At 36.8% G+C, this 16,810-nt stretch overlaps 1 protein-coding gene and 1 non-coding gene across 2 annotated transcripts in view; one reads left to right on the top strand and one right to left on the bottom strand.

Annotated features, from left to right (window-relative positions):
* Gabrb1 (gamma-aminobutyric acid type A receptor beta1 subunit) overlaps positions 1-16,810 on the bottom strand; it is a 426,238-nt gene that overhangs the window by 299,878 nt on the left and 109,550 nt on the right. The gene's annotated exons all lie outside the window — the stretch shown is intronic.
* Positions 369-471, top strand: LOC111813888. The gene has a single exon (XR_002819015.1). It is a non-coding gene; the product is annotated as a U6 spliceosomal RNA (small nuclear RNA).

Raw genomic sequence — 16,810 nt, 5'->3', positions numbered from 1 at the left:
AAAGATCTGTCCTCATTGAATTTTATACTTAGCAAACGTACTTTTGAAAAGTAGAAGTAAAATATTTTCCAGTTATAGAAACTCAAAATATTCTAATACCTCGAGATGTAGCATATAGAAAATAACAAAGATCAGAATCCAGAAGGCAAGAGAAGGGCTGGGGAGATAGCTCAGTGACATAAGTGCCTGCCTTGAAACCACAAGGTCCCAGGTTCGATCCCCAGTCAAAAAAAAAAAAAAAGGTCAGAAGGCAAGACAAGTTGCTGTATGGTCCTAGACAAAGAACAAAGAGCTCTCAAAATGTTAGCTGTGGAGGACTATGTAAAATATAATTGTATTAGATGAACCCATTTAAAAAGTCATTGAATGTACTTGTTTCAGTAGCACATATACTAAAATTGGAATGATAGATTAGCATGGCCCCTGAGCAAGGATGACACAGAAAAAGTCATTGAAGATTTCCACAAAATATTATCAATCTTATGTCAGCATGTATATATATATATAGTTTTTCATATATATATATACATACATGTGTGTGTACATATGTGTGTAAAAGACAAGGAAGAACAAATATAAAGTCAATGGAAAATGGAAATACACTTTTTTAAAGTTTTTAATACTAGGATATAATATATCATGTCTTATAAGTAGATTGTAAGTTAAAGATATAGTATAAGCATAAAAAATTAAACAATATTCAGAATATTAATTAAATAATAATTAATTTAAAATGAAACTAAATATTTCAAAACAATATTCTAAAATTAAAATTAAATTGTGAGCCCAACTAAGAGGCCATAATGTAATGTATCATATGTATGAATCTGTGATTAATTCAGAGTACTGAGACAGTATTTGAATAGGTTAATATGCACAAAAATATCAAATAAGAAACAGTTTTCATTACAGTAAAGAATTACTAAGAATAAAATATAACAAAAATATTGGAATGTCAAACATATGACCAGCACTTCTAATAATTTGGGGAGAGGATATCGCACAAAATTCTAGTATGTTGTGGGCATGACAGTGTCCATGACACTTGCTGGTGGCCGGGTGTCATTTGTGGGACTGAGCTTCTTTTATTTGCTTGATATCCACACTATAGACCCAGACAGAAACATGACCCATAGGGTGCAGGAGAAGTCCGTTTGTAGAGTGTGCTGATGGAAATATTTTTCTGCTGCATACAAAAGAATAATTGAAAGAGTGCTGTGGTATACCTCTTTTTCTCCTGTGTTTAATTGTTTGCCCTATTTGGTAGGTTATTTCCATTCTCATTCATGGAGTTGTGGTCATTTTGATCCCTCTCTAGAATATATTTTAGTAGTCTGTGTAGGGATGGCTTTGTTGTCATGGAATTCTTTAGTTGTTCTTTGTCATGGAAGTATTTCACTTCTCTATTAAACTTGAGATTTTTGCGGGATATATCAGTCTGGGTTGGAATGTGTTTTCTTCCAAGACGTGTAGTACTTTGCTCCACGCTCTTCTTGACTTGATGGTTTGTGAAAAGAAATCTGCTGTTATGCTGATGTTTTTTTCCTTTAAATGTGATATGTTTCTTTTCTTTAGGGGCTTTTAGTATACTGTTGCTGTGCTGAATTTCTGGGATCTTGATTACTATATGTCTGGGTGTGATTTTAATTGGGTTGATTTTATTTGGAGTTCACAAGTTTCGGTTACCTGAACGTCACATTGCTTCCACATATTTTGAAAATATAAGTTGCCTTATGCTGTTCATCTTTGCATCTTATTACAGATGTTGAATTATTTTTTCCTGCATCCTAGTTGTTTTTAAGATATCTTTTCTTACCTTTTCATTAGCTGCAATGGTATCTTCAAGGTCTGAGAGTCTATTTTAACTATATATATATATATATATATATATATATATATATATATTTTTTTTTTTTGGCAGTACCAGGGATTGAACTCAGGACCCTGCACTTGCCAGGCAAGCACTTATTTTACTGAGCTAACTCCCCAGCCCCCACTTTCATTCAAATGATTTTGCCAGCTTGTGACTGGGCTTTTAATTTCCTGTATAGCACTTTGAATCTGCTTCATGCATTCTATTTCTTTCCTATATTGCTCATTTAAGGGTTACATCATCTTTCTTTTCTCCTCTATTTTTTATCAATGTCTTCTTTAGAAACACTTAGTAATTCTTTCATTATAGTTAACATTTCTTTTTTACTTTAGAAATTATTTCTGATCTGATTTCCTGTATGCTTTTCTACAGTTGTTCCTTTACTTCAGATGCTATTATTTCAGAGATTTCAGGTGTGTGCTTTCCAATGTCTTCTATGCTATTGCCTCCTGCATTTGTTCCAAATGGGCTCTGTGTCTGAGGGTGCATTTTTCTCCTTCTCTTTGTCATTTTGTATAGCACTGTCTTCTGACCTTTGGTGTAGGGTGCTGGTAGAGTTATTACCTTAGCACCAGGTCCACATCTACCAAGTTCAAACTTGTCCAGGTGGGTGTTGCTTGGGTCTGGCTGCTGTGCTCCACTTCTTCCTGCTTCAGCCCCTTGGAATTGAACCCACTGTGCCACTCTGGCAAGATGTTCTGCTCCTAGATCTGCTGGGCAGGTTTTGCCTCTAGACTCTCTGCAGGGAGTTTTGCTGAATTGTTCCACACCAGGCCTGTCTGATGGAAGAAGTTCCACACACACACACATACCTGGCCTGGGTGCTGGCAGGAATGAGGATCTGGGAGGCCTCAGGCTGCCCCATTCACACGCCTTGCCTGGGTGCTGGCTGAATGAGGATCCAGAGGCCCCGGGCTGCCCCTCTCACACGCCAGGCCTGGGCCTGTAGTGAGAGTGTGGAGGGCCCAGGTGGTCTCAATCATCCAGAAGCTCAAGTGAACCATTCAGTCTTGTTTCCAATGCCTCTTGAGAGCATCCATTAATGGCAGCAACAAAGAGCAGAGAGCAAAAAGAGTGGCCTTTGGAAATTCTTAATTTTAATAAAAAATATAGTTCTAAAGAAGTTGTAAGGGCTTAAGAGCTTGGGCAGGTTTGTAACTTACTTGTGTAGCCTGAGAGGAAGTGCCTTAAGCAGAGGGACAGATGAGGCAGGCAGGCAGCCAGGAGCAGCAGAAAGTGGAGGAGTCTAGTGCCAAAGGTTCCACTTTTTTCATAAAGCCAACGGTAGTGCAGTTCTTGACATCCTGGTGTAGGACTGGAATTCAACTGAATACACAAGTGCAGAAATGTCAGAGTTCTGTTGTTAAAACAGCTGCTGTCGATTCACACTATTTAGCTTCCTTTTTGTATTAATTTTTAAGTGGCTTTATTGTTCTGTATTAGGGTTATTGGTACCAAATTCTGAGCTGTTGTATAGCACTCTCACAATTCCTCTGTGACATTATATACAATCACTGAGAGAATATTTAGGTACTTGTCATAACGTGCATAGTTTGAGATCAGCTGAATATTCTCAATATCATATATGGCTCTATGCATATGAAGAGAACATTCCCTTTTTGCATAAACTAAATAAAGTTAGTCTTGTTTGTTTTTAGAAACAAATATCCTCTGATCCATGGATCAGAAAAATAATGGAATATCGCAAGTATTATCCAACTTTAATAAGAGGAGGAGATATTTTCTCTTGTTGGGAGTTAAGTAAAAGAAACACAATGGAGAACATGGAATGTCAGAGCTAAGTGCTGTAACTCAGAGTTCATGAGATCTGCTTGCCCAGAGTGCTTTGCGTGCCCCTGGCAAGGTGCTGTTTGCCTCAGATCTCACAAATGTGATCATTGTTAAGACAATTCTGTCTTTTACTTCAAGGTGTAAAAAAAACAAAGAACGAACAAAAAAAATCAACTTACAAGACATACTGAGTCTTTGTTCTTTTTTTTACATTCCCTAGTAGCTAACCTACTTGTAACATATTCTCAGATGCTTCATCAGCCATAATAATAAATTTTATATCAATAAAAGCATCACACAATTGTATATTTTAATCAGATAGTTTTAGCTGTAGAAGAGCAATTTTTCTCAATTATATTTTCTTAGTCAGGCCCTCAAACCTGACTTACGAGACAATATGAAAAGACAAATGTTTTTAGGTTGTAAAATTACAATATATATTACATCCTGCAGTGTTCATTGGATTTTCTCTTCAAAGTATCTTGCTGTTGCATATCCTGGGACTTCTGTAGGTATTTTTAATTTGATCTAGCTGCCTGGAAAGTAGAATTACAAACTTCAACAGCTTTACAGTGTCATAAGCCTGTGTTTCCATCTGATATTCTTATCTGTTTTCCTAGCTTTACTTTTCTAGAGCCCAGATATATATTCACTTAACCCCTTTAATTGTATGCATTTTTGTTACTTTCTCATGTACTTTGTACACTATTCTAGCTATTCAAAGTGTGGTCAAGGGATGTATTTGCATAACTGAGCACCTTCTGGAAATGAAGTCTCAGGCCTCATCCCAGTCCTCCTGAATTAGCACTTTTAATAAGCTTCAGATGGTTCTTATTCAAAACAAGTTACAGAACACTGAAATAGAGCATTAACAATAAACTAACACTAATTTATTTAACTTAATCATTAGAATTATATGCTAATTTCAACTTTTGAAATTTCAAATAATAGCTTAAGCCAGTTGAGAAATTGTTTGAAAATGAAAATTCCTAGACTTTGAGTTGTGAAACTGATAGAGGGGACCAGGTGAGACTGGAGTCCATATGTTGTCAAGTCCCCCACATAACTAGAAAAGGAATGCATGCAGGAATCAGAATCTATGCAAAGTGACAGAAATTGCTTAGGCCACAGTCCTAAGCAATTTAAAAGGGAATCTCCTTTGTAGGGAAACCAGGCGCACTAGAGTGCAGAAGGGACAGAAAATGGTGGGAATAGGCAAGAAATAGCACGTGATGGTCTCTGTGTTACTACTGTTACACTTGAATCCTAAATATATGGGAGCTACAGACTTAAGCTTTTCATAACAGATTAACTAGGTCTCCTTGAATTGTAGTGTCAATGATCCAAAGCAGACTAATTTATATGGGAAGGGCTTACACCTGTTCTGATAGCCAGGCAGGCCAAAAAGGGTCTTTCTCATATTGAGGTCAGCTAGATTTGGGTAGCAAATGGCCTCACAAGTCCGTATCATAGCTTCATTCATCTCTGTCTCTATTCTCCGATGATTCAGAGTTATATACAGCAAATTAGCAAAAAAATATGAAGTGCTTTAGAGCTTTTGATTTATAAAGAAGAGGATTCTTCTCCTAAGAACTCTGGTAATAGTATCCAGGAAGCCTACCACTGCTCCAGCTCCATGGACATGCTGGTGTCTCAGACAATTGCTCTGGCTAGGCTGAGAAAGAGCTCAGATTTGCCATGTTTGGAACTGAGTAGTGGTGTCAGCTGCCACCTGAGCCACATACACCGAAGAGGATTGAAAGGAGAAAAGAGTGGATAATTTTCATAGTGCAAGGGACATGGGACAAATACACATATGCTAATTACAGTAGTCAAGCTGACTTGGCCCAGTATCATATGATACTAATAAATAGGGCTGTCTTTAAGGCATTGATTCCAAATTGAGTTTAAACAAGTGGATATATTTCCCCTCTCACTTCTGTTCTCACACACTTTGACTTTTGAAACATTTTCTATATGACTCCAGTGCCTTTTAAAAGCAAATTTATTAATTCTCAGTGTCCAGGAGGGATTGCCTCAGGAACTGAAGACCACAGAGCCTCATCAATTTTGTTTGGCTTCATGGACAATCAGTGGTAGGCTGTAGCTTTCTATTTATGTAACCTTAAATACATAAAAAATATTATGTTATAAGAAACTTTTTAATGATTTCTTCTGGAAAATTCTCATCAGTCTAATGTAAGTAACCCATTAAATCACAATTGTCCTGGTATAATGGGATATGTATAGTTTGATAGATTTGGACAAATTATTTTTATTGTTTTATTTACTTTTATAAATTGAATTAATTTTAGTTTAAATATTTCCAAAAATTTAGTCCAATGTTGTTTGCTTTACTTATATCAATGTTTCAAAATTCAGTAAAATTTGAAAAGAAAACCAAGTTACTAAATGATTTAAGGGGTTGGGGAGATAGCTCAGCAGAATAAGTGCTTGCCTGGCAAGCGCAAGGGGCTGAGTTCAATCCCTGGTCCCACAAAAAATACATACATACATACACATACATACATACATACATACATACATACATAAATGCTTTAAATTCTTGTCATTTAGTAAGAATATTTAGTAAGTATTAGGTGAGTGTCATACCTTGCATTAGCCTATAGTTTTGGAATTGGGATAAAATTATTGTAATTGCTCATTACCAGTAATGAATTTTGTGTAATTTGAAAAATAGAAATAAATATTTTAAACTAGAGAGGCCATGATCTTCATGGCTACTTCTAGCTAAGCAGATGCTGTGCATTATAGCATTAGGCAGTTGTGTTAGGTTAACAGATGGATGAGAAACAAGGTAGCATTCTATTTCTCTTTGCAAAACCTGAATAGTTTTAACATTTTATTGGTGGTGTCTCACCCTGTTTGTTCTACCTTTAGTCCTTTAAATGGTCTATGTAGTTATTTTCTTTCTTGCTGAGACACAGTACAGGACACCTGTAATTTAAAGGAGGAAAGGGTTCTGCTGGCTCACTGTTTGTAGAGATCTAGTGCATACCTCTCTCCACAATGGAATGGCGTGGCAAAGGGTTTGGCAGTGGAGGTCAGCAGAGGTCAGTCAAGACAGATGGCCCCTTCCAGCCCAGGTCCCTGTGAACTGCTTCCTCCCAAACTGCATTTGGCTATAAACTCATCAGTGGACTAATCCACTGATAAGTATCATGTCTCCACTATCCAATCTCCTACCATAATGCCCTCCAATGAGTACACAAAGCTTGGTTAGGACATCTATACGTAAACCAGTTCAGTAAGTTGGCTTAGCCGTCGTGCCAGAAGTGCAGCAGAGACCTGACATGGGCAGTCATCGTGGCTTCTGAGATTCCTCCAATTACATCCAGACCCATTTCCTTGTCCTTCCTAACTCTGGCCCCTGGTTAGCCCCTGCTTTTATGCTCTACTTCTGATACTCACCGCAAACCCCACCTTCTTCTTTGTTCAAAAGGCCAGCTTGGAATAGTTGTTCAAGCTTTGAATTTGTAAACTATTTCTAAGGGACGAATTGACTCTTAGTCAATAGTCAGGGAAAGTTATCCTCTCAGTGTCTGTCTTCCCACATTTTATCAGTATAGTCACTTTCTTTTCTTTTCTTTTCTTTTGAGGTAGTGGAGACTGAACTCAGGAGCTTCTGCTTGCCAGGCAGGTCCTTATGCCACTGAGCTCTTTCCTCAGCCCCTGCATAGTCCCTTTTATTCACCCTGTTTTTCTCTTGTGTGATAATTTTAGATTATTTCCTTAGAAGTGTCTTATTATTCAATAAACATTAGGTTTGAAACTTTGCCCTCTACTCTATACTCTCTATTATAATACTGTTCTTCTATAGCAACATATGACGATAGTAAACATATTTGTTAGTTTCTAATCATATAATAAATTAAAGGATAATAATTTGATGTCTTATTTTGGAAAGATAAAATTTGCATACTTGGGCTTATGGTTATTATGTGGTGATGTAGAGGTTGTACTATTATTAAAAGAATAGTGAAATCTATTGATTAAATATTAAGATTTTATGAGGCAGCTTCTCATTAGAGTAGATTGGGTCCACATTTTATTTCCCTAAAAGCTATAAACCATTGCTTTTGATGAAACTTGAGCTTCTGGAGAAATTCAGTAGTAATCTTGAGTCATTTGTTCTCATAAGTGCTCCTTTTTTGTTGTTCTTTGTAGAAAAGTCCTGTTCTTCCAATTTTAAGATTTCTAGAATTATTTTCATCATTTTTTCTTTCATTTGAGCCGTGATTATGGAGCACTATTATTTTTCAGATTGTACAAGTCACTCAAGATGATCCTCAGATGGCAGAAGGAAGCCCATAATGTTATATAATCATATAAAAAGGATCCTACTTCAGGAAAAGGTAAGAGTTTATGGGGTGGTGTGGCAGGGCCAGGATTTGACTCAGGTATTTTATAGATAAGTATTAATTATGCATGAAAGACAGAGTGACTGTTCTAGACAAAGAACATAACATTTTAGATTTGGCATGTTCTATACCATGAAAGATTTTGGAATTTCAAGTAGTAAACATTTTTTTTTTTGGTCCTAATTTGGATTTTAATGAAAAGGCATGAAGAAACCGCTAGAGAATTTTAATTAGGAGGCTGCTTTGGACAGATGAACAATTTATAAGAGCCCTTTGACTGCACTACAGAAAGTGGATTGGAAGAGGAATATCATAGAAGCTAAAAGCAGAGAGGGCATTAGTGGAGCCATATAAAGAAAAGCATCAAGGCTTGTAGTAAGCCACAGGTAGTGTGGCTACAGGTGAGAGACACACTGAGGAGCCATTAAGAATAGATTGTAATTGGGACTTTGCTGATATGAAATTTAAGAATGGTGCTTTTACTTATTTGTTTTCAACCACTGAAATATTTCCACTGGCTTCTCTTTTGCTACAATTTAAGCTGGGACCCTGGTGAAATTCCTAGTCCTGTACCCCCTTTTGTCTCTTCTTTGCCTGGAGTCATCAGGCATCCATCACAACGGAAAACCCAGATCTGTCTGTCCTGCGATCTGGCTATCGCCACATACTTGGGCTGCCAATCCCTAAATCTTACCATGGTAAAGTGGAACTCAGCTCCTTGCCATAAAATTGGTAGATCATGACCATTGCTTTAAAAGTTTAAAATCCCCAATTAAAATAATTTGTCATTTTTACTAGTCTCTGAATTAATCACCATATCTGTACATATTCAAGTTTTAGTTCTTTCTTTCCTGTCCAGCCAAAACTGTTTTCTAACATGCTTTACAACACTTTGCATGACACATGCATAAAACATTTATAGAAGTCTTTGCTTTTTACTATTACTTCAAAACTCAGGTCAATTTTTCAAAGAATATAAATCATACATATCACAAAATTTGACAGTTGATTTTTTACCAGAGTGTTAGAAGTAGTTTCAAGTATATAACACATTTAATTATTAAGAGAATATAATACATTTATTTCTATAAACTAAATCAATCTTACATATTTTTGGTTATATTCCCAGAATAGCTATTACTTTCCATTCATAGTATCTAACCACACTTCTAAATTATTGGTTTTTTAACCACATATTCGCATTACCCATGTGTTATTTGGTTCCCTGTCCTTTTTCCCCTACTCAAACAAACTAGTTATAGGTGGTTTTATTTGTATTTCACATACTCTAACACCACTCCCTAATTATTAGTAAATAGATGGTGCAATTACCCAGCACTTATAATGCCAGAATAAATAGCAGTAATCTTTTCCAGCACAAATAAAACTATAACATAACCTTTATTTAAGCCTCATAGTAATCCAGTGAAGTGTGACTAGAGACAACCAATTACTACTTTTGTAGAAATACTCGATCCTAAATTCCTTAATAGCAAGCCAGACAAAAGAGTTCTAAAAAGTATAAATAGCACATAGGAAATCTCCCTGGTAGTTTTGATGTCCCTATAATGATTCAAAAGACTGAAATATCAACTGAGAATTCTTAAGTGCTGAAAGACAAATGAAAGATTAATCTTCCTTAAAACTTTCATTTTGCTTCTTATGATGTTAAATATCATATTTTCATGGTAGAACTAGTGGGTGATGATTTGAAGAAGAGCTTGTTATTTACATGCCATCTCAAAGAATGTTTTAGTATTTGTAGAGAGGAAGCATCTAGTTTAAAACAGACAATTCCAAAGACCTCCATCTTAACCAAATGATCAAAAAATGGCATCCATGATCATGGAAGAAAGCCACATCCTGTTCCTTCCAATGGGAAATAATGAAAATCAAACATTATTTCTATGATATTCCTGCCTAAATCTAATAATGAAAAAAAACATCAAACAAATTCAGTCTGAGAGATAGCCAGTAGAATCACTTCCCTGTTCGTTAAAAATGTTAAGGTCATAAAAGGCAAATCAAGACTGATGAACTGTTCTGCATTAGAGAGATGTGACCACTGACTGCAATCTGCCATTCTAGGTGAGACTACAGAGTATGAAAAATATTACTAGCTATGAGAGGTATTATTGGGACACTGAGGGAATTTGATTCAAACTCAGAACAGATAATAGCAATGTGTCATTGTTAAATTCCTCAGTTTTGATCATTGTACTGTGGTCACATCAAGGAATATATTTGTTCTTACTGTAGATTCGTTTGTTCTTACTGAGAAGTCTTAGGGGTAAGAGTACATGGATGAAACTTAAATGCAAGTAGACAGAGAAAAGTAGATCACAAATAATGGAGGAATCAGGCAAAATGTAAATGAACTGTGAATCCTTGGTATTAGTTTTGAAGCTTTTCTGTAAGTTCAACCTTATATCAAAATAAAAAGTTACACAGATGTAATATGTCCTTTTGTTTATCATAACATTTCTTTATAACTTTTCTTTTTTAAAAATGGACACATAATATTATTCTAAACATTTGATTAAAAGGGCTTTAAAAAACCTTTATATTAGAATTTATCAAAAAATAAGTGTGTATTTTAAAACAATAAAATATAGGGAAAATTTTTATCTTGTTTCCTCCCCAAATTTTAACCATTTCTAGTTTTGGATTTGGTAAATGTTTCCATGATTTTAAATAAATAGGTTAACTTCTCCTCTTTTAATGCCTCATTTCAAATACTACTTACAGACTTCCTGCTATTGTAAATTAAGGCCTAACTTTCATGTATCTGCCCTTCCCCATGACATAATCATTGCATAGTCTTTTTCCAATAGTAATTTTTGTCATTATAATGTTTTCTTAAAATGTTATTTTCTTCATATGCTTCCCTTACTTATTTTCTGCCCAATATCTCTTCACTCTCCACTTGCAGTGAGGACCATTTCATGCTGTGCTTCTGTCCGCGATAGCTCCATATTTGTTTCCTTTTACGGTTTGATTTGGGGACATTTATATTGCATTACATGCGATTAAATCTTCTGCACCTTGCCCACAGATTTAGCCAAAAAGTAACAAATCAAGAAGTATCCTTTACCTCCTTACAACTGTAATAGAGTTCTATACAGAACAAAGTATTCTGCTACAGTTACATTTTCTTACCTCCAGTTCTCACGTGAAATCTCCAGAGCTCAAGGAATGCTTAGGGGGTTCTCCTTTGCAATGTTGGCCCAGTAACCCCAAATCCCACCACATGCGCTGTTGTTTCCTATCAACCCTATAGCTTTCCATTTACTTTTATCACCAGGTTGCCTTTGTGTGAGGGTATGGAAAGGTCTGGAAGGTGAGTGAACGAACATGTGGTTTGTAGGGGCAACCAGGGGAAGAAACTATAATTCTAATATTTGAATACATTTCTATGGACTGATGTCTTGGAATTCATTTATTGTTATTGTTAATTTTATTGTTATTTTTAATAATAATGATTTGTCTGTTTGAGACAGGGTCTCACTATGCAGTTCAGGTTGGCCTTGGGCTCACTTTGTGATACCCAGGCCGGTATCAAATGCACAATGAGTTTTCTGCTTCAGCCTCTGTGTGGAGTACCACGTTTGGCCTTGGAATTCATGTTTTGAGGACAATGGCCATTAACTTAATTTTATATTTTATATTTTCTAGTGCCTTTCCTTCTGCTTTGGATTGTCAACCTAATTTTACATACTTCGTCAGCTCAATCATGTTTCTTTTGTGTATATTGACCCTCTAGTGGTCTTTCTGGAAGTCTTCCATCTTGCTGATTGTGTATGAATTGACCCCTTTTAGATCATGCAGAGATAACTTTATCTAAGTTCTCTTTACTGCTTTTACTGATCTGTGGATCCCAAATCTTTCTGCCTTTTCTAAAAAATTTACTTACTCAATTTTCTGATATTTTCAAGTGACTACCTATCTCTGGCAAATTTTCTGTGTATTGCAAATATTGAAATATCTTTCCTTTACTAATTTACTGATAGCATTGTGCCTTAAATTTGAAAATATTTACTTTCAAGATTTTGGACTCAATCATTTATGAATCAGTGTTGGTAAGGAAAAACTATATCACTAGGAGTGTCACTTCAAAAGTAACCAATTTTTCTTATTGTTTCTTTTTCTACTTCATTGGGTACTTTTAACATTTCTATCTTTAGTGGTTGCATTGATATTCCAATGTGTGTAAGTTTTGTTATTTATATCTCATAAATTATTTGATTCAAAGAACTTTGATTTCTTTATTTTTACTTGAATCTTGAAACTCGATCTTATCCTTTTTGTCTCATTCTCTCTCTCTCTCTCTCTCTCTCTCTCTCTCTCTCTCTCAGAGAATCACCTTGAGTTTATTTTCTCTTGTTTTGGCTTTCTTTTAAAATTTTAGCTACATAGTTTTAATTGCCAAGGTGTCTGTATTGTTTTTGATTCCTCTTTATAGTAGGTTGTCTTACTTTTAAATTGCAATACCTTTTCAAACCTTTCTAACGATATGAATTAGAGTTTGTTTAAAATGGCCCTGACTTATGTTGCATTGTTTTTCTATGGTAAGATATTTCTGTTTTTTCTGCTTGCTATTTGTCCTACTACGTGTTTTCTTTGATTATATGGTAATTGTCAACTGACTATCACACTGCAGAATAAAGCAATAGATGAGTGGACTGTAAGCATATATAACTGGCTTAGTGGATCGGAAGTCAGCCTCTCCACCAGGAAACCTATACCTGCCCCGAGCATCAGGAACAAAAGCTAGCTTTGGGCCATTTATTCCTTCTTTAAAGTATTCTTTAAACTACTGAATTGAGAAGATTTTCTGGGGCCAGGGAGATGGCTCAGTAGGATAAGCGCTTGACTGGCAAACACAAGGATCTAAGTTCAATCCCCGGTTCCGAAAAAAAAAAAAAAAAAAAAAAAAAAAAGAAAGAGAAGATTTTCTCAATACTGCATAATTTAATATTGTGGGGAAATAAGATGGAATGGAAATCACATACCAAAGTTCAAACTGATAATTCAGTTATTGGCTCACTTAATCTACAGTTTTATATTGATAGCCTAGAAATTATTTCAACATTCTGGAATGTATTCAGGGTGCTAAAGAATGTAGGAAAAGGCAAAACAATGAACCGTCTGCTCTTACAAAATTAATTTCCTTTTGTAAGAGAGAAACTGAGCAAATGGAAACAAGAACAGTAATGCTGACATTATGAAGGCAAGTCAGGTGGAATAGATCTGAGTGATGGGTCTGGAGACACGGAGAGGCCACCTTTTTTAAATAAGATGAACCAGCCCTTCTTGTTAAGTGACATGCAGTCAGAACTGAACAAAATATTAAAGCAAAAATATTGCAAACAAAAGGATCAAGAATGCACAGCAACATGGCATAGTTTTCTAAAGGAATTCTAGATGTGTCTCTTCCCCGCTTTGGAGACTCAGAATTTGGAAACCTCCTGGCTTCCTACAGAATAGCTGGACCTTCTGACATGTAGGAAGTGGCCATTACCTTTCAGCTTCATGAAATATCTTTTATCTACTTGCTTTGGTTCAGAAATGTGTGGATATTTTCTTGTTCATTAATGATCCCACTTTAGGTTTTTTTTTTTTTTTCATTTCTATTAAATTGTATCTTACAAAAACATGCATTCAAATAGCTGTCTTCAACTGAAAAAAAAAAACCCAGAAACAAAGAGAATTTCATTTTGACTAATTCCTTTGTATCTTTTTAAAATCAACTGCAATACAAACCAAAAAGAAATAACTTTTTCATAAAGGCTGTAAACAAGACCAAGGGCATTGGAGGGTTTTGATAAATGATGCTAAGATAAAGATCCTTGTGTTATTATGCTATCATTCACATCAAAGGAAAATAATAGCAAAGAAAGTTAGCACACATCAGGAACAGCGATTCCTATGTCTAGCTAGAAAAAAAAAAAACAAAAAACAAAAAAAAACCTTTCTTTTTAAAAAAAAGAAGACATGCAAATTGAATGGTACTTTCCTAATGAAGCAGCAATGTTTATGGTTATACCACCATGTAAAATAGCCAGTAAATATGTGATTTATTAATCAAAACAAATATACTTACATTCTAAATTTATAAAAATTCACCAAACTACTTTTCTTTCTGAGGAAATAGTCAAAGGACAGTCATATTAAATTTTAAATCAAAATGTGAAAGGAAAAACAATTACATCTAAATATGGAATTCTGATTATATAATCTATAGAAAATTATTTTTCTCTGCAAGAGGAATAAGTAATGGTTTTCAGGTATCGTATTTTTCAACCAGAACACAACTCGAGTTCTTAAATTCCTTTTGATATTTGTCCTTAACTTAAGGTTCAGTACTGCACAAGTTTGTGCAGAATCAGTGAAAGGACAGAAACACAAACCGGGCCGTCAGGCTGCAGGAACTGGTTCCTGTAACCCTGTACATTCATTCGATGTTTCTCGACAACATCTGGCCAAGTTGCCTACCGTCCCCAGCCCTACAGAGACACACGGTGAGGAAACCTTTAGCAAGGGCTACGATGTGCAAACCTGACACGCGCTCAGCAACGACAGGACTCTCCAAAGAAACACTGAATTTCAGCGTTTGGCCTTTTCCATTCTTTCCCAAGCCACGGACAGCTGCCTCTCCGTGTACATGGAAGCACTTAGACACTGGAAGCTGAGGCGGTGTGATACCGCTGAGGATGGTCTTTCAATAGCTCAGGTGAGCATTCAGCTGCCGTGTATGCGGGTTGTTAGTCTGGCCACTGACCACTCCCCAATACACTTGATTTTCTCTTTACTTAACTTTCATTTCTACTGGCCTTTCTCAATATATCACTAATTTCTTCAGGGAACAAATATTTATTAAGATATTACTAAGTACACTGTGCTGAGGGATGTAATAAAGAAGATTCAAATCAGATCCTTTGGTATTTTTGAGCAGGGATCCTGTTCTCAGGAAATCTATGATGTTTGTCAGAGACAGACACAGATCTAGTAATTTTAGAATCAAATTTGTGAATATTATGGCAATTAATGTTGTTAAAAAGAGGTAGTACTACTCTGTAAAAGTGTGTACGATGATCTGACCATTCTGGTTTGGAGGGCAGAGACTGGGAGTCCACAAAACGTAGAGCTCTCCAGAGGAAGCAGAACAAACAAAGCAAAAAATAAGGCCGTGGGCAGGAGTGGGCTGCAGGCCAACAGGACCATGCGGAGGCCCCAAGGCGCTGGGCGTGTTCCACGAATGCAAAAAAGCCATGCAGCTGGAGCTAGGCACCCCGGCCCAGGGCAGGCAACTCAGGGCTCAGCATCTGTAGCCGCGCAAGCCTTCGCCGGGCAGCAGGAAGCAGCCTGCTGAACGTGGAGCAAGGATGGCGCGCTTTATGCGTAGAACGTGGGGCAGACCTTGGAGGATGTAAGCAGATGAGTGCTTGAACCTGACATTTTGGCAGGGAAACACTTGGCTTCCTCTGAGGGGAGCTTGGCCTGCAGGAAGGAAGCGCTGTGTAGCTGTGTAGGTCATTAGGGAACTGTTTCGCCATGTCACTATTCAAGCCATGGCTGAAAGGACACACGACTCCCTGGAAAAAAAGTTGAGCAGATTTTTCAATATTAAAAAATTAAGGGGCCGGCCAAATAGCTGGGCTGGCCAAATAGCTCAGTGGAATAAAGCGCCTACAAGCAGGCTCAGGGGTCCGGGGTTTGATCCCGTGGCCTGCCGTGCTGGCCCAGCCCCTGGGGCTCGCTGAACCGGCAATTGAGACTGGGCGAGGCGGCACACGGCGCACACCTGTAATCCCAGCTCTTGCGAGCCTGTAAACAGGAGAATCACTATGAGTCCGATCTAGTAGTGAAAGCCTGAACACCCTGTAGACCCTTCCCTGAAAAAAAAATAAGTATTTTAGTATTGAGACAATTACTTATACGCTTGAAAAGGAAGGACAAACTATCTACTCTGTGTGGTTTATCCATTTGTGTTCTCACACATTTATCTACCTGCCTTTTTCTTTCACTATTTTTTTTTAATCCTGTGCTGACCTATTTCCATTTTTTAAAAGGTTGATTCTTTCTCTCTTCATGCCTAGCGCCTCTGAACAACTGACACATCCTCTTCAAGGAAATTCTCTTTCTTGTCACTTCTGGTGGCCACTTCTTATTCCATGTACTGTGTTAAGTTTAGCTTTCTCCAAGAACATCTCCTTGATTACTAAAATGTAGAAGAGTTTTTGTTTGTTTGTTTTGTCTTTTTGAGACAGGGTCTTGCTATGCAGTTCAGGCTGGCTTGAGCTCACTTTGTATATCCCAGGTTGGTCTCAGACTCACAGTGATCCCAACTGCCTCAGCATCCCGAGTGCTGGGCTAGAATAGTTACCTTGATGATGGTTCTCAGTGCAACAGAGTACACAAGACCATTAAGTGACTCCACAGTTCCTCATGAATTGTTTCTCTCGCTCATACAATTTAACAAGACCAAGTTTTCATATCTCATCAAATTGTTGACCTAGTTTTGTGAAGTGGTGGATGGTATGTTTGACATCTGTTTTATGCTAGCTGAGAGGGAGCACACAGTTATTTCAGTTCTGGCCTGCTACGCTGATGTTTGCCTGCCGTGCCTCTGGTATGATCAGTGTTTGGCAGTGTAGTTCATGTAGATAAGCAGCTGAATGAAGAGGATATCTAAATTTGTGACTAAACATTTGGGCACCATGTTAACTTAGATGGAAAAACACAGTTTCACTTTCAAAGCAAT

The sequence above is a fragment of the Octodon degus genome, unplaced genomic scaffold (genome assembly GCF_000260255.1).
Source record: "Octodon degus isolate 3935 unplaced genomic scaffold, OctDeg1.0 scaffold00235, whole genome shotgun sequence".
NCBI classification, from domain to species: Eukaryota; Metazoa; Chordata; class Mammalia; order Rodentia; family Octodontidae; genus Octodon; species Octodon degus.
The sequence above is the reverse complement of the archived record's forward strand: the minus strand, read 5'-3'. Positions and strand labels throughout refer to the sequence as shown.